Source organism: Mustela erminea, chromosome 6 (genome assembly GCF_009829155.1).
Source record: "Mustela erminea isolate mMusErm1 chromosome 6, mMusErm1.Pri, whole genome shotgun sequence".
Classification (NCBI taxonomy): domain Eukaryota; kingdom Metazoa; phylum Chordata; class Mammalia; order Carnivora; family Mustelidae; genus Mustela; species Mustela erminea.
In genome coordinates this window covers 109,917,572-109,941,611 of record NC_045619.1, presented here as the reverse complement: position 1 = coordinate 109,941,611, position 24,040 = coordinate 109,917,572, and the positions used below count along the sequence as shown (strand labels likewise).

General features: G+C 36.5%; 1 long non-coding RNA gene across 1 annotated transcript; it reads left to right on the top strand.

Annotated features, from left to right (window-relative positions):
- The first annotated feature begins 223 nt into the window (after positions 1–223).
- LOC116594207 lies at positions 224–11,106 on the top strand. The gene is made up of 3 exons (XR_004287097.1): positions 224–287; positions 4,451–4,453; positions 11,077–11,106. It is a non-coding gene; the product is annotated as an uncharacterized LOC116594207 (long non-coding RNA).
- The last annotated feature ends 12,934 nt before the right edge of the window (positions 11,107–24,040 follow it).

Here is a 24,040-nt window from a genome sequence, read left to right as displayed (position 1 = left end):
AATACAATAATAGGAAGAGACTGTAACAGCTCACTTACAGGAATGGACATATCATCTAAGCAGAAAATCAACAAAGAAACAAATGACTTTCAATGTCACACTGGATCAGATGGACTAAACATGTATTCAAAGCATTTCATGCTAAAGCAGCAGAATATATTTCTTTTCAAGTGCACATGGAATATTTTCCAGACTAGATTATGTGCTGGGTCACAAATCAAGCCTCAATAAGTACCAAAAAACTGAGATTATACCATGTATATTTTCAGAGCACAATGCTTTAAAACGTGAACTTAATCATAAGAAAGAAAAAAAAAAAACTGGAAGGAATACAAATACATGGGGGTTAAAAAGCATCCTACCAATGAATGAGTGGGTCAACCAGGAATTAAAGAAGAATAAAAAAATAAATACATGGAATGAACCATGAGAGAACATGGACTCTGAGAAACAAACAAAAGGTTTTAGAGGGGAGGGTTTAGTGGGATGGGTGAGCCTGGTGTTGGGTATTAAGGAGGGCATGTATTGCCTGGAGCACCTGATGTTGTACATAAACAACGAATATTGGAACACTGCACCAAAAACTAATGATGTATTTTATGGTGACTAACATAACACAATAAAAAAAGAAGAAAAAAATTAGCAAGACAGGAAACAACATGTGTTGGAGAGGATGTGGAGAAAGGGGAACCCTCTTATACTGTTGGTGGGAATGCAAGTTGGTGCAGCCTCTTTGGAGAACAGTGTGGAGATTCCTCAAGAAATTAAAAACAGAACTTCCCTATGACCCTGCAATTGCACTCCTGCATATTTACCTCAAAGATACAGATGTCGTGAAAAGAAGGGCCATCTGTACCCCCCATGTTTATAGCAGCAATGGTCACGGTCGCCAAACTGTGGAAAGAACCAAGATGCCCTTCAACGGATGAATGGATAAGGAAGATGTGGTCCATATACACTATGGAGTATTATGCCTCCATCAGAAAGGATGAATACCCAACTTTTGTAGCAACATGGACAGGACTGGAAGAGATTATGCTGAGTGAAATAAGTCAAGCAGAGAGAGAGTCAATTATCATATGGTTTCACTTATTTGTGGAGCATAACAAAAAGCATGGAGGACATGGGGAGTTAGAGAGAAGGGGGTTGGGGTAAATTGGAAGGGGAGGTGAATCATGAGAGACTATGGACTCTGAAAAACAATCTGAGGGGTTTGAAGTGGCGGGGGGGTGGGAGGTCAGGGTACCAGGTGGTGGGTATTATAGAGGGCACGGATTGCATGGAGCACTGGGTGTGGTGAAAAAATACTGATACTGTTATGCTGAAAATAAATAAATGAAAAAAAAATCTTCCTTAAAAAAAAAAAGAAGAAGAAGAAGAAGAAGAAAAAGAAAGAAAGAAAGAAAGAAAAACATGATGGTCGAAAAACTTTGGGATACAGTAAAAGCTGTCATAAGAGGGAAGTATACAGCAATACAGGCCTACCACAAAAAGCAAGAAAATTTTCAAATGTTCAAACTGAACTTAGAACTAAAGGAGCTGGAAAAAGAATAGTAAATAAAACATGGGAGCACCTGAGTGACTCAATCACTTAAGCATCTGTGATCTTGAAGTCCTGGAATCAAGGCCCACATGGGCTCCCTACTGAGTGGGGAGTTTGTTTTTCCCTCTGCCCCTTCCCACCTCCCATCCCCTGCTTGCACTTTCTCAAATAAATAAATAAATAAATAATAAGCCTAAATCAAGCAGAAGAAAGGAAATAATAAAGATTAGAGCAGAAAAAAAAGTGATATAGAAATAAACAAAACAAAAACAAAACCCAGAGTAGAATATACCAATGAAACTAAGAGCTTGTTCTTCAAAATAATTAGTAAAGCTTATAACCCTTAGCAAGACTTATTAAACAGAAAAGATAAAGGACCCAAATACATATAATAATGAAAGAGGAGAGATCACAACCAACTCCAAAGAAATAAAATTATGACACTATTATGGAGAATCATATGCCAACAAATAGGCCAATCTGGAAGAAATAGATAAATTCCTAGAAACATATAAGCTACCAAAATTGAAACAGGAAGAAATAAAAAATTTGAATAGACCCATAACCAGCAAATAAATTAGTAATCAAAAAAATCTCCCAACAATGGTTTCCCAGGGGAATTCTACCAAACATTTAAAGAAGAGCTAATACCTATTCTTCTCAAACTGTTTAAATAATAATAATAATAACAATAATAAATAAATAAATAAATAAATAAATAAGAATGGAAGGGAAACTTCCAAAATCCTTCAATGAGGCCAGCATTACCGTGATTCTAAAATGAGTCTAAAACCCCACTAAAAAAGACAACTATAGGTTAATACCTCTGGTGAACATGGTTGCAAAAATTCTCAACACAATACTAGCAAATTGAACCCAATAGTTCATTAAAGGAATTATTCACCACAATCAAGTGGGATTTTTTTTTTTGGGGGGGGGGTTGCAGGAGTTGTTTAATATTTGCAAATCAGTCAACATGATACACCACATTAATACAAGAAAAGATAAGTGCTATATGGTGCTCTCAAACAGATGCAGAAAAGACATTTGAAAAATGCAGCATTCTTTCTTGATAAAAACCCACAACAAATTAGGGATATAAGGAACATAACTCAACATCATAAAGGTCACATATGAATGACCCACAGTTAATATCATCCTCAATGAGGAAAGACTGACAACTTTTTCTTGTCTTGTCGTCCTGAATGTAAATTCAGGAACAAGACAGGGATGTCCAGTCTCAACATTGTTATTTAACATAGTACCAGAAGTCTTAGCCTCAGACAACAGCAATCAGACAACAAAAACAAATAAAACACGTCCAAATTGGCAAGGAAAATACCAAACTCTCACTATTCACAGATGGCATGATATTCTATGTTGACTCTACCAAAATAATCCAAAAGACAACCAAAAGATTGCACCAAAATATTGCTAGAACTAGTAAACAAATTCAGAGAAGTCACAGGATGCAAAGTTAACATACAGAAATCTTTTGCATTTCTATGCACTAATAATGAGACAACAGAAAGAGAAATCAAGGAATCAATCCCATTTACAATTGCACCAAAATTCTTAAGATACTTAGGAATACACCTAACCTAAGAGGTAAAATTTCTGTATTCTGAAAACTATAGAAAACTTATAAAGGAAATTGAAGAGGACACAAAGAGATGGAAAGCCATTCCATGCTCATAGACTGGAAGAAAAAAAATATTGTTAAGATGTCTATACTACCTAAAGCAGTCTACACATTTAATGTGATTCCTATCAAAATATCACCAGCGTTTTCAGAGAATTAGAACAAATAATCCTATAATTTGTATGAAACCAAAAACATCCCAAATAGCAAAACAATCTTGAGGAAGAACAGCAAAACTGGAGGCACCCAATTCCATAGTTCAAGCTATAGTGATCAAGAGAGTATGGTACAGGCACAAAAACAGACCAATAGATCAATGAAACAGAATAGAAAACCCAGAAATGGACAAACAACCATATTGTCAACAAATCTTTGGCAAAGCAGGAAAGAATACCCAATGGAAAAAAGATAGTCTCTTCAACAAATGGTTGAATGAAACTGGATTGCTTTCTTCCACTATACACTAAGTAAATTCAAAATAGATGAAAGGTTTAAATGTGAAACAAGAAACCATCAAAATCCTGGAGAAGAACACAGAGAGTAACCTCTTTGACTTTGGCCTTCTTACTTACTGTACATTTCTCAGGAAGCAAGGATGAGCTATTGGGACTTCATCAAGATTAAGTTTCTGCACAAGAAAGGAGACAAAGACAACCTATGAAAATGGGAAAAGATGCTTGCAAATTTTTAGTATCCAAAATACTAATTTTGGATACTAAAATGTTAGTATCCAAAAAATATAAATAACTTATTTTAACACCCAAGAAACAAATAATCCAGTAAGAAGTGGCAAGGAAACATGAATAGACATTTTTCTAAAGAATACATACAAATGGGTAAGAGGTGCATGAAAATATTTTTAACATCACTTATCAGAGAAATACAAATCAACCACAATGAGATCTAACCTCACACCTGTCAGAACGGCTACAGTTGACAACAGAAGAATTAACAGATGTTGATAAGGATGTAGAGGAAATAGAACCCTCTTACAGGGTCTGTGGGAATGCAAACTTCTACAGCCTCTCTGAAAAACAGTATGAAAGTTCCTCAAAAAGTTAAAAATAGAACTACCTTAGGATTTAGCAATTGTACTACTAGATATTTAAAAAAAGGATACAAAAATATTGATTCAAAGAGGCACATATACCCCGATGTTTATAATAGCATTATCAACAATACTGAAATTATAGAAAGAGCCCAAATGTCCATTGACCAATGAATGGATAAAGAAGTTATAGTATAGGGGGAGACAAGATGGCAAGGAAGTAGGAGGAGGTGCCCTTTCAACCTGTACCCTAAAGTGAGCTGATTACTTTCCAAAGAACTCTGATCACACATGAAATCAGCCTGAGAACAGAATTATACACATCTGGATCCCTACAGGAGCAGAAGACACCAGTGGGCAGGTTAAGCGGGAACTTCGGACTGATAACAGAAGAAAAACAAAAGGGGGAGGGAGTCACCCAAGGCGACCCATTGGAAAGTGATATCCCAATACGAGAGTGCCCTGTGTCTGGGGACCAGCATTAACTTGGAGTCTGGTAGAAAGTACTCAGAAAGAGCAAAGGATCATGGGGGGGGAATTGTGGGAATAGGGGCAGTTAGGGACAGGAATTTAAGTCCCCAGACCCAGGACAGCCACCCCTGGCACAGAGCCAGAGAGAGTGCAGCAGAGAAACCAGGTCTTGGTCCCTGAGCCACCAGCGTGCCTGAGAGCATGTGAGGTCCGGCTCCCATGAGGGACTGGGAGCCTCACAAGCCGGCAGAAGCACAGCCTTTTTACAGTCCCCACGAGAGTGCCTTGCCGTGTTATCAGATTCTGAGCTGCGCCCCCTGCCCTCCCCTGAGAGGTGCCCACAGCGCCAGCCTGGTGCTCTCAGACCCGGAAAGACCAGGCATTCCCAGCCCCAGCCAGCAGGAAAATCTCAGTGTGCAATCGCTGCTTGGAACCTCTCTGGCGGTCTGGAGCTGCCAGACACCCACTGCTGCCATGGTTTTGGGTACAAGCAAAAAATCCTGCATCCCCAGGCACTGCGACTCAGAACAAACTCTGCCAGCAGCCAAGGGGGAATTTATTTGGACTCTTCAGCCAGACTGAGACTTCTCTCTGAGAGGGAGGTCAGGGTGCAGTTTGCTTTCCTCTAAACCTACAAAAACCATCAAAAGCGGTCAAGGTGAGAGAAAAAAAAAAAAAGAAGAAGAAATGAACAAACATAAAAACCTCTGGAGAACAAAAGCCTGAAAAAAACAGTTTCCTCAGAGCCCAGCCCCTTGAGGGGGGCGGGAGGACTTAACTCAAAGAATATTATTGACTGGAAACCCACGTGGCAGGCCCCTCCCCCAAAAAACCAACCAGGAAAGGAAAAAAACAAAACAAAACAAAAAACACAACAAGAGAATAACCATCACTACTTCATAGGACAACTTTTATTTTTAATTTGTTCCCACTATTCTGGCTCATTTTTTTATATAGATAATTTTTAACCTATTTACCATGAGGGTGAGATGTCCAGTACAACAAATTCCATAATAACATTCTAAGATGAATTTTTTGATACATACACCTGTGCTTTCTTTTGCATTTATATTTTTTTAATTTCTTTTTTTAAATATATTTTCAGCAAAACAGTATTCATTATTTTTTCACCACACCCAGTGCTCCATGCAATCCGTGCCCTCTGTAAGACCCACCACCTTTTACCCCAACCTCCCACCCCCCTGCCACATCAAACCCCTCAGATTGTTTTTCAGAGTCCATAGTCTCTCATGGTTCACCTCCCCTTCCAATTTCCCCCAACTCCCCTCTCCTCTCTAACTCCCCATGTCCTCCATGCTACTTGTTATGCTCCACAAATAAGTGAAACCATATGATAATTGACTCTCTCTGCTTGACTTATTTCACTCAGCATAATCTCTTCCAGTCCCTTCCATGTTGTTACAAAAGTTGGGTATTATGCAGGCATAATACTCCATAGTGTATATGGACCACATTTTCTTTATCCATTCGTCCATGGAAGGGCATCTTGGTTCTTTCCACCCTTTGGCGACCGTGGCCACTGCTGCTATAAACATGGGGGGTACAGATGACCCTTCTTTTCAAGACATTTGTATCTTTGGGGTAAATATGCAGGAGTGCAATTGCAGGGTCATAGGGAAATTCTATTTTTAATTTCTTGAGGAATCTCCACACTGTTCTCCAAAGAGGCTGCACCAACTTGCATTCCCACCAACAGTGTAAGAGGGTTCCCCTTTCTCCACATCCTCTCCAACACATGTTGTTTCCTGTCTTGCAAATTTTGGCCATTCTAACTGGTGTAAGGTGATATATCAATGTGGTTTTAATTTGAATCTCCCTGAGGACTAGTGATGATGAACATTTTTTCATGTGTCTGATAGCCATTTGTATGTCTTCATTAGAGAAGAGTCTGTTCATACCTTCTGCCCATTTTTTGATATGATTATTGGTTTTGTGTGTGTTGAGTTTGAGAGTTCTTTATAGATCCTGGATATTAACCTTTTGTCTGTACTGTCATTTGCAAATATCTTCTCCCATTCCGTGGGTTGCCTCTTTGTTTTCTTGACTGTTTCCTTTGCTGTGCAGAAGCTTTTCATTTTGATGAAGTCCCAAAAGTTTATTTTCGCTTTTGTTTTCTTTGCCTTTGGAGACATATCTTGAAAGAAGTTGCTGTGGCTGGTATCGAAGAGATTGCTGCCTATGTTCTCCTCTAGGATTCTGATGGATTCCTGTCTCACGTTGAGGTCTTTTATCCATTTTGAGTTTATCTTTCTGTACGGTGTAAGAGAACGGTCGAGTTTCATTCTTCTACATATAGCTGTCCAGTTTTCCCAGCACCATTTATTGAAGAGACTGTCTTTTTTCCACTGTATATTTTTTCCAGTTTTGTTGAAGATTATTTGCCCATAGAGTTGAGGTTCCATATCTGGGCTCTCTCCTCTGTTCCACTGGTCTATGTGTCTGTTTTTATGCCAGTACCATGCTGTCTTGGTGATCACAGCTTTTGTAATAATGCTTGAAATCAGGAAACGTGATGCCCCCAGTTTTATTTTTGTTTTTCAACATTTTCTTAGCGATTTGGGGTCTCTTCTGATTCCATACAAATTTCTGGATGATTTGCTCTGGCTCTTTGAAGAATACCAGTGAAATTTTGATCGGAATGGCATTAAAAGTATAGATTGCTCTAGGCAGTATAGACATTTTTACAATGTTTATTCTTCCGATCCAAGAGCATGGATTGGTCTTCCATCTTTTTGTGTCTTCCTCAATTTCTTTCATGAGTGTTCTGTAGTTCCTCAAGTACAGATCCTTTACTTCTTTGGTTAGGTTTATTCCCAGGTATCTTGTAGTTCTTGGTGCTATAGTAAATGGAATCAATTCTCTAATTTCCCTTTCTGTATTTTCATTGTTAGTGTATAAGAAAGCCACTGATTTCTGTACATTGACTTTATATCCTGCCACGTTGCTGAATTGCTGTATGAGTTCTACTAGTTTGGGGGTAGAGTCTTTTGGATTTTCCACATAAAGAATCATGTCATATGCGAAGAAAGAAAGTTTGACTTCTTCATTGTCAATTTGGATACCTTTCATTTCTCCTTGTTGTCTGATTGCTGTTGCTAGGACTTCTAATACTATCTTGAACAAGGGTGGTGAGAGTGGGCAACCTTGTCGTGTGCCTGATCTCAAAGGGAAGGCTGCAAGGTTTTTCCCATTGAGGATGATATTTGCTGTGGGTCTTTCATAGATAGATTTGATGAAGTTCAGGAATGTTCTTTCTATTCTTATACTTTGAAGTGTTTTAATCAGAAACGGGTGCTGGATTTTGTCAAATGATTTTTCTGCATCTATTGAGAGGACCATGTAGTTCTTCTCACTTCTCTTATTAATGTGGTCTATCACACTGATTGATTTGCAAATATTGAACCATCCTTGTAGCCCAGGAATGAATCCACCTGGTCATGGTGGATAATCTTTTTAATGTGCTGTTGGATCCTGTTTGCTAGGATCTTGTGGAGAATATTAGCATCCATATTCATCAGTGATATTGGTCTGAAATTCTCCTTTTTGGTAGGGTCTTTGCCTGGTTTGGGGATCAGGGTAATGCTGGCTTCATAAGAATAGTCTGGAAGTTTTCCTTCTTCTTCCAAATTTTTTGAAACAGCTTCAGGAGAATAGGTTTTATTTCTTTGAAAGTTTGGTAGAAGTCCCGAGGGAACTCATCAAATCTTGGGTTCTTGTTTTTTGGGAGGTTTTTGATCACTGCTTCAATCTCGTTACTAGATATCGGTCTATTCAGGTTGTCAAATTCTTCCTGGTTCAATTTTGGGGGCTTATGGTTTTACAGGAATGCATCCATTTCATCTAGGTTGTTAAGCTTATTGGCATATAACTGTTTTTAATAACTTCCGGTGACTGTTTCTACTTCCTTGGTGTTAGCTGTGATCGCTCCCTTTTCATTCATAATTTCATGAATTTGGGCTTTCTCTCTTTTCTTTTGGATTAGTGTCCCCAATGGTTTATCGACCTTATTGATTCTTTCAAAAAAACACCTTCTAGTTTAAATTTCGTTTTTTTTTTATTTTAGTTTAGTTTAATCTAGTTTATTTCTTCATTTTATTTTCTAATATTCATATAGAGTTCAACTTCAAGGTAATCCTCTTTCCCCAATCAATGCTACCCTTATAGGTAAACCATTGTTTATTCCCCCTTTATCTTAGGAAATTTGATTCCTTTAACAAAGATATCCAGATACATCCCGGAAGAATCAAAACAACCTTCCACGCCCTTAACTGAGAATTTATAACCACTCAACCATCTTTTCTTCTACCAATGTTTCTGTGATCTTGTGTTTGTCCTGATAGTACATAAATCTTACACTTAGGGTTCTTTTTGAAAGGTTCCTCCTATATTTGCATATATTTATATATAGATATATAAATATGTATAATTTTTTTCTCTTGTCATATACTTTTATCAGTCTTTTTGTTTGTCTGTTTTTGTTAGTATACTTCATCAATCATACCTTGGGGCCCATTTGGGCTGAACCTTCTCTTTTATCTTTGCTTTAGGTCCTGTCTCTCTCTCTTTTTTTTTTCTTTTTACTTTCTTTTCTTTTTTCTCTCATTTGGGTGGGGTATCCTGATTGCTTAGAAGCATTCCAGAATTCACCTGGACTGCACCACAGTTGATACATACAGATACATCCATTCAGTCATCTCTCACCAAAAGGACTAGGAGGAGGAATGCCCAACAGAAGAAAAATAGAGAGTTTGGACCTTCTGCAACAGAGCTAGTGGCTATCAACATGGACAATATGTCGGATAGAGAATTCAGGCTAACAATAGCCTAGGTTTGAGAAAGACATGGATGACCAAAAGGAATTGATTAGGGCCGAACTAAAAGCGACCAGGGATAATGTTCACAATGCTCTCAATGAGTTCCAATCTAATCTAAATTCTCTCAAATCTAGGGTAACTGAGACAGAAGATAGAATTAGTGATCTGTAGGACAAACAAATAGGGAGAAAGGATCAGGAGGAAGCCTGGAACAAATAGCTTAGAAGCCACGAAAACAGAATCTGGGAAATAAATGATTCCATAAAATGTTCCAACATCAGAAGCATTGGAATCCCTGAAGGGGAGGAGAAAGAAAGATGTCTAGAAGATAAAGTGGAACAAGTTCTTCATGAAAATTTTCCCAATCTCACGAATGGAACCAGCTTTTATGTACTAGAGGCCGAACGGTCTCCACACAAGATTATAGATTCCAAAAAAACATCAAGACACATGAAGGTAAAATTGAGGAATCATAATTGTAGATATAATATCTTGAAAGCCGCTAGGGCAAAGAGGCCCCTTACTTACAGAGGATAGCCCATCAGAATAACGATAAAACTGTTCACAGAACCTGGCAAGCCAGAAAGGGCTGGCAAGATCTATGCAGAGCACTAAATGAGAAGAACATGCAGCCAAGAATACTTTATCCAGCAAGAGTGACATTCAAAATGGATGGACAGATAAAGAGTTTCCAATACCGGCAAGGCTTGAAAGACAATGCAACCACCAAGCCGACACTGTAGGAAATATTATGGGGGTTCTATAAAAGAGGAAAAATCCTAAGAATAGCATTGAACAGAAATATAGAGACAACCTACAGAAAGAAAGACTTCAAAGGTAACACGATGTCAATAAAAACGTATCTATCAATAATCACTCTCAATATGAATGGCCTAAATGCACCCATAAAACAGCACAGGGTTCCAGATTGGATAAAACGACAGGACCCATCTATATATTGTCTACAGGAGACCCATTTTGAACCTAAAGATACACCCAGAGTGAAAGTGAAGGGATGTAGAAGCATCTCCCATGCCAATGGGACTCAAAAGAAGGCCAGGGTAGTGATTCTTATATCAGACAAACTAGATTTTAAACTAAAGACTGTAGTCAGAGATACAGTAGGACACTACATCATTCTTAAAGGGACTATCCACCAAGATGATCTAAGAATTGTAAATATCTATGCCCCGAATATGGGAGCAGCCAATTACATAAGAAAACTGTTAATCAAGATAAAGAGTCATATTGATATGAATACATTAATAGTAGGAGATCTTAACACAACTGTCTCAGAAATAGACAGGTCATTGAAGCAGAAAATCAATAAAGAAACAAGAGCATTGAATGATACTTTGGACCAGATATATACAGAACATTCCACCCACAAACAACAGAATACTCATTCTTTTCAAGTGCACATGGAACCTTCTCAAGAATAGACCACATACTGGGTCACAAATCGGAACTCAACTGATACCAAAAGACTGAGATTATTCCCTGAATATTTTCAGATCACAATGCTTTGAAACTGGAGCTCAATCACAAGGAAAAGTTCCGAAGGAACTCAAACACCTGGAAGATAAAGACCGCCTTGCTTAAGAATGCTTGGGTCAACCATGAGATCAAAGAAGAACTGAAACAATTCCTGGAAACCAATGAGAATGAAGACACTTTGGATGAAAACCTACGGGATACAGCAAAGGCAGTCCTAAGGGGGAAATACATAGCCATCCAAGCCTCCTTCAAAAAAAAAATTGAAAAATCCAGAACAGATTAGAGCTGAGATCAATGAGGTATAAACAAGAGATACAGTAGATCATATCAGTGAAACTGGAAGGTGGTTTTTTGAAAGAATCAATAAGATTGATAAACCATTGGGGACACTAATCCAAAAGAAAAGAGAGAAAGCCCAAATTCATAAAATTATGATGAAAAGGGGAGATCACAGCTAACACCAAGGAAGTAGAAACAGTCACTGGAAGTTATTATCAACAGTTATATGCCAATAAGCTTAGCAACCTAGATGAAATGGATGCATTCCTGTAAAACCATAAACCCCCAAAATTGAACCAGGAAGAATTTGACAACCTGAATAATCCGATATCTAGTAACGAGATTGAAACAGTGATCAAAAACCTCCCAAAAAACAAGAGCCCAGGATTTGATGAGTTCCCTCAGGACTTCTACCAAACTTTCAAAGAAGAAAGAACACCTATTCTCCTGAAGCTGTTTCAAAAAATTGAAGCAGAAGGAAAACTTCCAGACTATTCCTATGAAGCCAGCATTACCCTGATCCCCAAACCAGGCAAAGACCCTACCAAAAAGGAGAGTTTCAGACCAATATCACTGATGAATATGGATGCTAATATTCTCCACAAGATCCTAGCAAACAGGATCCAACAGCACATTAAAACGATTATCCACCATGACCAGATGGGATTTATTCCTGGGCTACAAGGATGGTTCAATATTTGCAAATCAATCAGTGTGATAGACCACATTAATAAGAGAAGTGAGAAGAACTACATGGTCCTCTCAATAGATGCAGAAAAATCATTTGACAAAATCCAGCACCCGTTTCTGATTAAAACACTTCAAAGTATAAGAATAGAAAGAACATTCCTGAACTTCATCAAATCTATCTATGAAAGACCCACAGCAAATATCATCCTCAATGGGAAAAACCTTGCAGCCTTCCCTTTGAGATCAGGCACACGACAAGGTTGCCCACTCTCACCACCCTTGTTCAAGATAGTATTAGAAGTCCTAGCAACAGCAATCAGACAACAAGGAGAAATAAAAGGTATCCAAATTGGCAAGGAAGAAGTCAAACATTCTCTCTTTGCATATGACATGATTCTTTATGTGGAAAACCCAAAAGACTCCACCCCCAAACTTCTAGAACTCATACAATTCAGCAACGTGGCAGGATACAAAGTCAATGTACAGAAATCAGTGGCTTTCTTATACACTAACAATGAAAATACAGAAAGGGAAATTAGAGAATCAATTCCATTTACTATAGCACCAAGTACCATAAGATACCTGGGAATAAACCTAACCGAAGAAGTAAAGGATCTGTACTTGAGGAACTACAGAAAACTCATGAAAGAAATTGAGGAAGACACAAAAAGATGGAAGACCATTCCATCCATGCTCTTGGATCAGAAGAATAAACATTGTTAAAATGTCTATACTTCCTAGAGCAATCTATACTTTTAATGCCATTCTGATCAAATTCTACAGCTATTTTTCAAAGAGCCGGAGCAAATCATCCAGAAATTTGTATGGAATCAGAAGAGACCCCGAATCGCTAAGAAAATGTTGAAAAACAAAAATAAAACTGGGGGGATAACATTACCTGATTTCAAGTTTTACTACAAAGCTGTGATCACCAAGACAGCATGGTACTGGCATAAAAACAGGCATGTAGATCAGCGAAACAGAGTAGAGAGCCCAGATATGGAACCTCAACTCTATGGGCAAATAATCTTCAACAAAACTGGAAAAAATATACAGTGGAAAAAAGTCTCTTCAATAAATGGTCCTGGGAAAACTGGACAGCTATATTTAGAAAAATGAAACTCGACCATTCTCTTACACTGTACACAAAGATAAACTCAAAACGTATAAAAGACCTCAATGTGAGAGAGGAATCCATCAGAATCCTAGAGGAGAACATAGGCAGTAATCTCTTCGATATCAGCCACAGCAACTTCTTTCAAGATTTGTCTCCAAAGGCAAAGGAAACAAAAGCGAAAATGAACTTTTGGGATTTCATCAAAATGAAAAGCTTCTGCACAGCAAAGGAAACAGTCAAGAAAACAAAGAGGCAACCCACGGAATGGGAGAAGATATTTGCAAATGACAGTACAGACAAAAGGTTGATATCCAGCATCTATAAAGAGCTCCTCAAACTCAACACACACAAAACAGACAATCATATCAAAAAATGGGCAGAAGATATGAACAGACACTTCTCCAATGAAGACATACAAATGGCTATCAGACACATGAAAAAATGTTCATCATCACTAGTCCTCAGGGAGATTCAAATTAAAACCACATTGATATATCACCTTACACCAGTTAGAATGGCCAAAATTAGCAATAGAGAAAACAACGTATGTTGGAGAGAATGTAGAGAAAGGGGAACCCTTTTACGCCTTGGTGGGAATGCAAGTTGGTGCAGCCACTTTGGAGAACAGTGTGGAGATTCCTCAAGAAATTTAAAATAGAGCTTCCCTATGACCCTGCCATTGCACTCCTGCATATTTACCCCAAAGATACAGATGTCGTGAAAAGAAGGGCCATCTGTACCCCAATATTTATAGCAGCGATGGCCACAGTCGCCAAACTGTGGAAATAACCAAGATGCCCTTCAATGGAGGAATGATAAGGAAGATGTGGTGCATATACACTATCGAGTATTATGCCTCCATCAGAAAGGACGAATACCCAACTTTTGTAGCAGCATGGACGGGATTGGAAGAGATTATGCTGAGTGAAATAAGTCAAGCAGAGAGAGTCAATTATCATATGGTTTCACTTATTTGTGGAGCATAACAAATAGCATGGAAGACAAGAGGATTTAGAGAGGAGAAGGGAGTGGGGGAAATTGGAAGGGGAGGTGAATCATGAGAGACTATGGACTCTGAAAAACAATCTGAGGGGTTTGAAGCAGCGGGGGGTGTGGGACGTAGGCAGAACCAGGTGGTGGGTATTATAGAGGGCACAGATTGCATGGAGCACTCGGTGTGGTGCAAAAATAATAAATACTGTTATCCTGAAAATTTAAAAAAAATGAAAATAAAAGAAAAAGAAATAAAAATAGAGCTTCCCTATCAGCCTGCAATTACACTACTGTGTATTTACCCCAAAGATACAGATGTAGTGAAAAAAAGGGCCATCTGTACCCCAATATTTATAGTAGCAATGGCCACGGTCGCCAAACTGTGGAAAGAACCAATATGCCCTTCAACGGACGAATGGATAAGGAAGATGTGGTCCATATACACTGTGGAGTATTATGCCTCCATCAGAAAGGACGAATACCCAACTTTTGTAGCCACTTGGACTGGAAGAGATTATGGTGAGTGAAATTAGTCAAGCAGAGAGAGTTAATTATCATATGCTTTCACTTATTTGTGGAGCATAATACATAGCATGGAGGACAAGGGGAGTTAGAGAGAAGGGAGTTGAGGGAAATTGGAATGGGAAGTGAACCATGAGAGACTATGGACTCTGAAAAACAACCTGAGGGTTTTGAAGGGGCAGGGAGTGGGAGTTTGGGGGAACCAGCTAGTGGGTATTGGAGAGGGCACAGACTGCATGGAGTACTGGGTGTGGTACAAAAACAATGAATACTGTTACACTGAAAATAAATTAAAATATTTTTTTAAAAAGAAGTCATAATACATGTACACAGGGGAATATTACTCGGCCATCAAAAAGTATAAAGCTTTGTAATTTGCAAGGATTGAATTATAGTGCATTATGGAAGTGAATATGTCAGGTACACAAAGGCAAATACCATATGATATAAGTCATAGAAAGAATTTTAGAAACAATGCAGATGAATGTAGGAAAAGGAAAAAAAAAATAGGGAGGTGAACCATAAGGGACTCTTCTTTTTTATGTTTCATTTAAGTAATCTCTCTACCCAAATTGGGGGTTGAAATCATGACCCCAAGAGCAATAGCCCCTGGTCTTTTGACTGAGCTAAGCAAATTCTGCAAGAAAGTCTTAAATATAGAGAACAAACTGAGGTTTGATGGACTAGTGGTGGGTGGGAGATGGGCTAAGTGGGTGTTGGATATTAAGGAGGGCACTTGTGGTGAGCACTGGTGATCTTATGAAAGTGATGGATTACTAAATTCTACTTCTGAAACAAATATTACACTATATATTAACTAACTGGAATTTTAAAAACAACTTAAACAATAAGAACTGGTATAACTCAAAACCCAAAATAAAAATAGTCTAATTAAAAATGCACAGAAGACATTAACTGACATGTCTGCATAGAAGATATGCCAGTGGCCCACAGGCACATGAAAAGATGCTCAACATCAGTCATCATAAGGAAATTCAAATCAAACCACAATGAGATGTCACCTCACACCTCTCAAAATGGCTAGAATCACTAGAAATGGGGATGCCTGGTTGGTTCAATTGGTAGAGCATGTGACTCTTGATCTCAGGGTTTTAAGTTTGAGCCCCACATTGGGTATAGATCACTTAAAAGTAAAATATTTGGTGATTAAAATAATACAATTTTAAAAAGTAAAATATTAAAAACAAAAACCAATAAAAACAGAAAAAAAATTTTTTTTAAAAGAAAAAAAAAAAAGTCAAAAACAGCTAGTGTTGGCCAGGATATGGAGAATGGGGAATACTCTTGCACTGTTTGTTCAGCTACTGTGTAAAATAGTAACAAACAAACAAACAAAAACACACACACACACACACACAAACTACCTAAGATCCAGCAATCACACTACCATGCATTTACCTCCCCCAAAAAAACACACACAAAAAAAATACTAAAAACTAAAAAATCATATATAATGCAACAGTATTGTTTACAATAGCTACAGTATGGAAGCAGAGCAAATTTCCATCAACAAATGAATGGATAAAGAAGAAGGTATAAGAAGAATGAAATCTTACCACTTGCCATGACATGGATGGAGATAATAAGTACAATGCTAAGTGAAATAAGGCTGTCAGAGAAAGACAAATACCATATGATTTTACTCATATGTTCAATTTAAGAAAAAAAATGACCAAAGTTAAAGAGAGAGAGAGAGGGAGAGAGAGAGAGTGAAAATAAGAGACAGATCCTTGACTTTAGAGAACAAACTGATGGTTACAGGTTTGGAGGTGAAGTGATGTGATATTTGTGGTGGGATTAAAGAGTGCACTTGTTATGATGAGCAGTAGGTGATATATGAAATTGTTAAATCACTGTATTTCATACCTGAAACCAATGTTACACTCTGTGTTAACTATATTGGAATTAACATTTAAAAAGGAAACAATCCTATTTACAATAGCATCAAATGCATAAAATACCTAGGAATAAATTCAATCAATGTGGTGAAAGGCCTATACTCTGAAAATTATAAGACACAATGAAAGAAATTGAAGATGACACAAATAAGTGGGGAAATATAATGTGCTCATGTATTGCAAGAGTTAATATATTTAAAATGTTCATACTACCCAAAGCAATCTAAGATACAATGCAATCTGTACTATATATATATATATATAAAACAAACAATCCTAAAATTTGTATGGGATCACAAAAGACCTTGAATACTGAAAAGAATTTTAAGAAAGAAGAATAAAGCTGGAGGAATTATAATTCTAGACTAGATATAATACACACTTATATTAATAAAAGCCACCTGGTACCAGCACAAGACATTGACACATAGGTCAATGGAACAGAATAGAGAACCCCAGAGAACAAAGAAAGCAAGAATGGGAAAATACATTCTCTTCAATAAATGGCGCTGGGAAAACTGGACAGCTGCATGCAAAAGAATGAAACTGTACTAGTTTGTTATACCATATACAAAAATAAACTCAAAATGGATTAAAGATCTGAACATAGGACCTGAAACCACAAAACTCCTGCAGGAAAATGGGCGATATACTCTTGGGCATCATCCTTTGCAATATTTTCTGGATATGTTTCCCCCAACAAAGGAAATGAAACCACAAATAAACAATTAGGACTTCATCAAAAGCTTTTACACAGTGAAAGAAATCATTAACAAAATGAAATGACAACCTACTAAATGGGAGAACATATTTGTAAATTTTATATTTAATAAGTGGTTTATATCCAAAATAAGCAAAGAATTAATAAAACTAGGGGTACCTGGGTGTCTCAGTTGGTTAAGTGGCTGCCTTTGGCTCAGGTCATGATCCCAGGGTCCTGGGATTAAGCCCCACATGGAGCTCCTGGCTCAGCAGAGTTGCTACTTCTCCCACTCCCTCTGCCTGTTTCTCTGCCTACTTGTGCTCTTTCTCTATCTCTCTGAAAAAATAATTCATACAGCTGAACATCAGAACAATAAATAATCCAATTAAAACTAGGCAGAGGAAAAGGAATAGACATTTTTCCAAAGACAACTTACAGATGGCCAATGGACATCATGAAAAGATGTTCATCATTGATAAACATGAGTGAAATGCTAACCAAAACCATGATGAGATATCACCTCACGTCAGTAAAATGGCTAGTATCAGGAAGACAAGAAATAAGAAGTGTTGACAAGAATGTTGAGAAAAGGAAACAGGCATGCACTGTTGATGAAAATGTAAATATGTGCAACTAGTACAGAAGACATTATAGATTCTTTCCATAGTTTGGCTATTGTGGACATTGCTGCTATAAACATTCGGGTGCACGTGCCCCTTTGGATCACTACGTTTGTATCTTTAGGGTAAATACCCAATAGTGCAATTGCAACATGGGGGCTTAAGTGGGTAGGAGAAGAATAAATGAAACAAGATGGGATTGGGAGGGAGACAAACCATAAGTGACTCTTAATCTCACAAAACAAACTGAGGGTTGCTGGGGGGAGGGGGTTTGGGAGAAGGGGGTGGGATTATGGACATTGGGGAGGGTATGTGCTTTGGTGAGTGCTGTGAAGTGTGTACACCTGGTGATTCACAGACCTGTACCCCTGGGGATAAAAATATATGTTTATAAAAAATAAAAAATTTTAAAAAAAGAAGACATTATAGAAAGTTCTCAAAAAATTAAAAATAGAAATACCATATGACCCAGTAATTCTATTCTTAATATTTATCTGAAGCAAACAAAAACACTAATTTGAAAAATATATATATATATTTATATACTTATATATGTATACTTATAAATATATACATATATATGTATATATACACACACACATATATATTTATATACACACACTTATGTTTATTGCAGCATTATTTATAATAGTCAAGACAGGAAAACAACCTACATATCTACTGATAGATAAATATCAATATAAATATATAAATATATATACTATATACTATTTACTATATACTATATACTATACTATATACTATATATACTATATATTTATATTGATATTGATATACTATAAATATCTGTCAAAAAATAAATAAAATTCTTTTTTAAAAAAGTATAAATTTAAAACTGTCAAAAGTAATGAACACTTGCTTGTGGAAAGGTAGGGATTAAGAATGGAGATCAATGAAGGGAGATAAAAATGAAGACAGATTTCTATTTTTAACTTCATACAAATTAATAAATTTTATTTTGTTTTACAATAAATGTAAGTTACTTTTTATATATTTAACCTATTTTAAACGTTTCTTACCACCATTTTTATGATAATAAAAACATTTATCATATGACTACATTGTGTACTTGAGATGTGAAGAATTAGGACTCTTCTGTATAAGAAGTCTAAGAGAATTAAATAATGTGATTTAGCTCCGTGATCTCTACAAATAACAGAATAAGCCTACTCAAGAAGCAGAATTCTGAGACATTTGAAAAGATCGTCTGGACTATTCCTACAAAATTAGAATACTGCAATGAACAGAAATTCAAAGAAAAGGTGCATTTTCTTCTGAGACAAAGCTTTCCAAAACTGTAACCCAGACTAACAGCAGTGAATTACTCTTGCTTAAATGGCTCAGTGTATAAACAGTGAAGTTGACAATCTGTTTTAGATTTTATATTCCTGAAAATCAAGTTTTGAAAATTTCCTCAAAAAATATGAAGCCAAGAAGAAAACACACACATAAGTGTCTAGGACAAAAAATGAAATGGACTTCCTCCATTTTTATACATAACAAACTCCCAAAATTCAGAGGCGATGGATCCTATTGCTTTTCTTAGTATTGTGGCTCACAGAACTTTTATAGAAAGAAGTAGAATATTATTAAATTCTTGGTTCAAACCTCTCTAAGGAGAAGTTATATGCCAACACACAGAGGTTTTTGTTTTTGTGTTTTGTTTTTTCTCTCTCCCTACATTGTAAGGATGAGAAACCCAGATGGGTTTTTACTTTCTTTATGTTTCAAAATATTTTGTCATTTTCTGCAGAACAGGGCATGCACCTTTACCAATGATATCTTCACTTCATTTTAAAAATTTGTTACCTTGAAAAAAATAAAAATACGTAAACTTGTATTACTTAATTAATTTAAAAATATATAAAATTGGCATTTAAGAAGCAATTTCAACTCAAAAATAAAATCCTAAGTTAAAGGAAATGCTGCTTTCCACAAACTATACCATGACCCTTTGAAACTTAGTTGTGAATGTGGAAAGATTGGACTCCCTTCATAAATGTTTTTTTCTGTTTTCATTGATATTCAACCCCTCTTCCTGATAGCAATAATTGTGCATCACCAGGAGATGTCATAATAGGGTGGGGTTTTGTCTTGTCTTATTTGTGAAAGGAATGTGGGAAACAGTTAAATTCATATCTTATGAAAAGAAGGACAGACTTTTGTAGAGACTAAAGATGGAACCACAAACCCATTTCCATTTTGGAGTATAAAACCAAACTATATTTGACATCTTTCTTGTGTGACCTTTAGACTGAGTTCTTGTTATTGGAAAAACAAGGGAAATAAGCATGATTTCTTAGTTTGTAAAAGATTTCACTATCAAATAATTTACAAATACAAAATACCTAAAGCATAAAAGTGATGATACATACATATGACACAATGCAAGAAACAGAACACTGTCAATATCTTTAAAGTATGTTATATTCCTTCTAATTTACAGAGAAATGTTGTCTTCAATTACATTTATAGTTCTCTTGCTTCTCTTTATATTGACAATGATTTCTGTGTGTTAAAACTAAATATTGAGTAGCTTTGCACGTTTCAAAATTTTAAATAGATTCAATTACCTTTTGTATAATGTGCCTTTATGTTTAAAACAATATTTTTAAGGTCATTTCACACTGTACATTTGTTTTTACTGTTGCAGAATATTTTATTTTATAAATATAATGCAATCACATTATTATATTTTTGTCAATGTGCAGGTGAGTTCCCCCAATATTCTTTTTCTATTAGATATAATTCAATATTTTATAATAAGAACTGAAGTTAACTGATGACTTCATGATTCAGATTACTATTAAAATTGAATATCTTCATATATGATTATGTAATTCATTATTTCCTCTTGAAAATGATTATTCATGCTACTGTCACATTTTTGATTACTGTAAATGTCTATATCTTATATGAATGAAAATGTGCTTTGTGGTGTCTGTTTATAAACAGATTCACTTAATTATAATGAAGTTTAATTTATTAATCATGCTTCTTATCTAAGTATTTGGCAAACCCAGTTACTATTTTTTTCTGCAGTTTTTGAGGCTTTCACTTCCCTACTTATTTATTTTTATTTATATTTTCATTTATTTATTTATTTATTTATTTATTTCCTTCAGTTTTCCAAGATTCATTGTTTAGTCACCATACCCCATAATCCATGCAATACTTGTCCTCCTTAATACCCACCACCAGGCTCACCCATCTCCTACTCCCCTGCCTTCCAAACCTTCAGTTTGTTTCTCAGAGTCTACAGTCTCTCATTTTTCTTCCCCTCTGATTTGTCCCAGCTAACTTCTCCTTTCCTTCTCCTAATGACATCATGCTGTTCCTTATGCTCCACAATTAAATCAAACCATATGATAATTGACTTTGTCTCCTTGACTTTTTTCTCTCAGCATAATCTCCTCCATTCCCATCCATGTTGATACAAAAGTTGGCTGCTCATCCTGTCTGATAGAGATGTAATATCCATTGTATATATGGATCATATCTTCTTTAACCAGTCATCTGTTGAAGGACATCTTGGCTCTTTCCACAGTTTGGCCACTGTGGCAATTGCTGCTATGAACATTGGGGTTCCTGTGGCCCTTCTTTTCACTACATCTGTATCTTTAGGGTAAATGCCCAGAAATGCAATTGCCAGGTCATAGGGTAGCTCTATTTTTTATTTCTTAAGAAATCTCCACACTGTTTTCCGAAATGGCTGCACCAACTTGCATTCCCAACAGTGTAAGAGGGTTCCCCTTTCTCCACAACTTCTTCAACATTTGTTGTTTCTTGTCTTGTTAATTTTGGCCATTTTAACTGGTGTAAGGTGCTATCTCAATGTGGTTTTGATTTGAATCTCCCCGATGGTTAATGATGATAAACATTTTTTCAGGTGTCTGTTAGCCATTTGTATGTCTACTTTGGAGAAGTGTCTATTCATGTATTCTGCCCATTTTTGAAATGATTATCTGTTTTTTGAGAGTTCAGTTTGAAGTGTTCTTTATAGATCTTAGACATCAGCCCTTTGTCTGTAGTGTCATTTGAGAATATCTTCTTCCATTCTGTGGATTGCCTCTTTGTTTTGTTGACTGTTTCCTTTGCTGTGCAGAAGCTTTGGATCTCGATGAAGTCCCAAAAGTTCATTTTGCTTTTGTTTCTTTGCCTTTGGAGACATGTCCTGAAAGAAGCTGTTGTGGCAATAAGATTACTGCCCAAGTTCTCCTCTAGAATTTTGATATATTTCTGCATCACATTCAGGTCTTTTACCCATTTTGAGTTTATCTTTATGTATGGTATAAGAGATTGGTCAAGTTTCATTCTTTTATTCATCTAACCAGTATTCCAGCACCGTTTATTGGAGAAACTATCTTTTGTCCACTGGAAATTTTTTTCTGCTTTGTCGAAGATTTTTTGACTGTAGAGTTGAGGGTCCCTATCTGGGCTCTCTACTCTGTTCCACTCGTCTACATATCTGTGTTTGTGCCAGTGGCATGCTGCCTTGGTGATCACAGCTTTGTAGTAAAACTTGAAATCAGGCAACGTGGTGACCTCAGTTTTGCTTTTCTTTTTCAACATTTCCTTAGAAATTTGGGGTCTTTTCTAGTTTCAAACAAGTTTTAGGATTGTTTGTTTCAGCATGGAATTTTGATTGGGACGGCATTGAAAGTGTGGGTTGCTCTGGGGAGTATAGACATTTTAACAATGTTTATTCTTCTGATCCATGAACATGGAATGTTTTTCCATCTTTTTATGTCTTCTTCAATTTCTTTCATGAGTGTTCTCTAGTTCTTTGAATACAGTTCTTTAACTCTTTGGTTAGGTTTATTCCAAGGCATCCTATGGTTCTTGGTACTATAGTAAACGTAATTGCTACTCTAATTTCCCTTTCTATATTTTAATTGTTAGTGCATAAGAAAAAAAACCTAATTTCTGTAAATTGATTTTGCATCCTGCCACATTACTGAATTGCTGTATGAATTCTAGTAGTTTGGGGGTGGAGTCTTTGGATTTTCCATATAAAGCATCATGTCATCTGTGAAGAAGGAGGTTGAACTCATCATGTCATCTGTGAAGAAGGAGGTTGAACTTCTTCCTTGCCAATTCGAATACTATTTATTTATTTATTTGTCTGATAGCTGTTGCTAGGTCTTCTAGTACTATGTTGAATAGGAGTGGCAAGAGGGAGCATCCTTGTCATGTTCCTGATCTCAAAGGGAAGGCTCTCAGCTTTTCCCTATTAAGGATGATATTCGCTGAGGGTTTTTCATCAATAGATTTTAGGAAGTTGAGGAATGTTACCTCTATCCCTATACTTTGAAGAGTTTTCATCAGGAAACTATGCTGTATTTTGCCAAATGCTTTTTCTGCATCAATTGAGAACACCATCAGTTTCTTCTCTCTTCTCTTATTGATGTGTTCTATCACATTGATTGCTGCAAATGCTGAATCACCCTTGCATCCCAGGGATAAATCCTACCTGGTCATTGTGGATAATCCTCTTAATGTACTGTTGGATCCTATTAACTAGGATCGTGTTGAGAATCTTGGCATCCATATTCATCAGGGATATTGGTCTGAAACCTTGTTTTTAATGGTGTCTTTGCCTGGTTTAGGAATCAGGAAAATACATAAAGTCAGGGAGTTTTCCTTCTGTTTTTATTTTTTTGTAACAGTTTCAAGAGAGTAGGTATTATTTATTCTTTGAATGTTTGGTAGAATTCCCCTGGGCATCCGTCAGGTCCTAGGCTCTTGTTTTGGGAAGTTGGTCTATTCAGTTTGTCAGTTTCTTTCTGATTCAGTCTTGGAAGTTTATAGATTTGCAGGAATGCATCCTTTTCTTTTAGGTTGCTTCACATATTAGCATATAACTGTTGATAATAATTTCTGATGATTTTTTTTCTATTTCCTTGGTGTTAGTCATAATCTCTCCCCTTTTATTCATAATTTTATTAATTTGGGTCCTCTCTCTTTTCTTTTGGATTAGTTTGGTCAGTGGCTCATTGGAATTATTGATTCTTTCAAAGAACTAGCTTCTGGTTTCATTGATGTATTCTACTGTATCTCTAGCTTCTAACTCAATGATCTGAGTTCTAATCTTGATGATTTCCCTTCTTGTGCATGATGTTGGCTCAATTTCTTCTTGT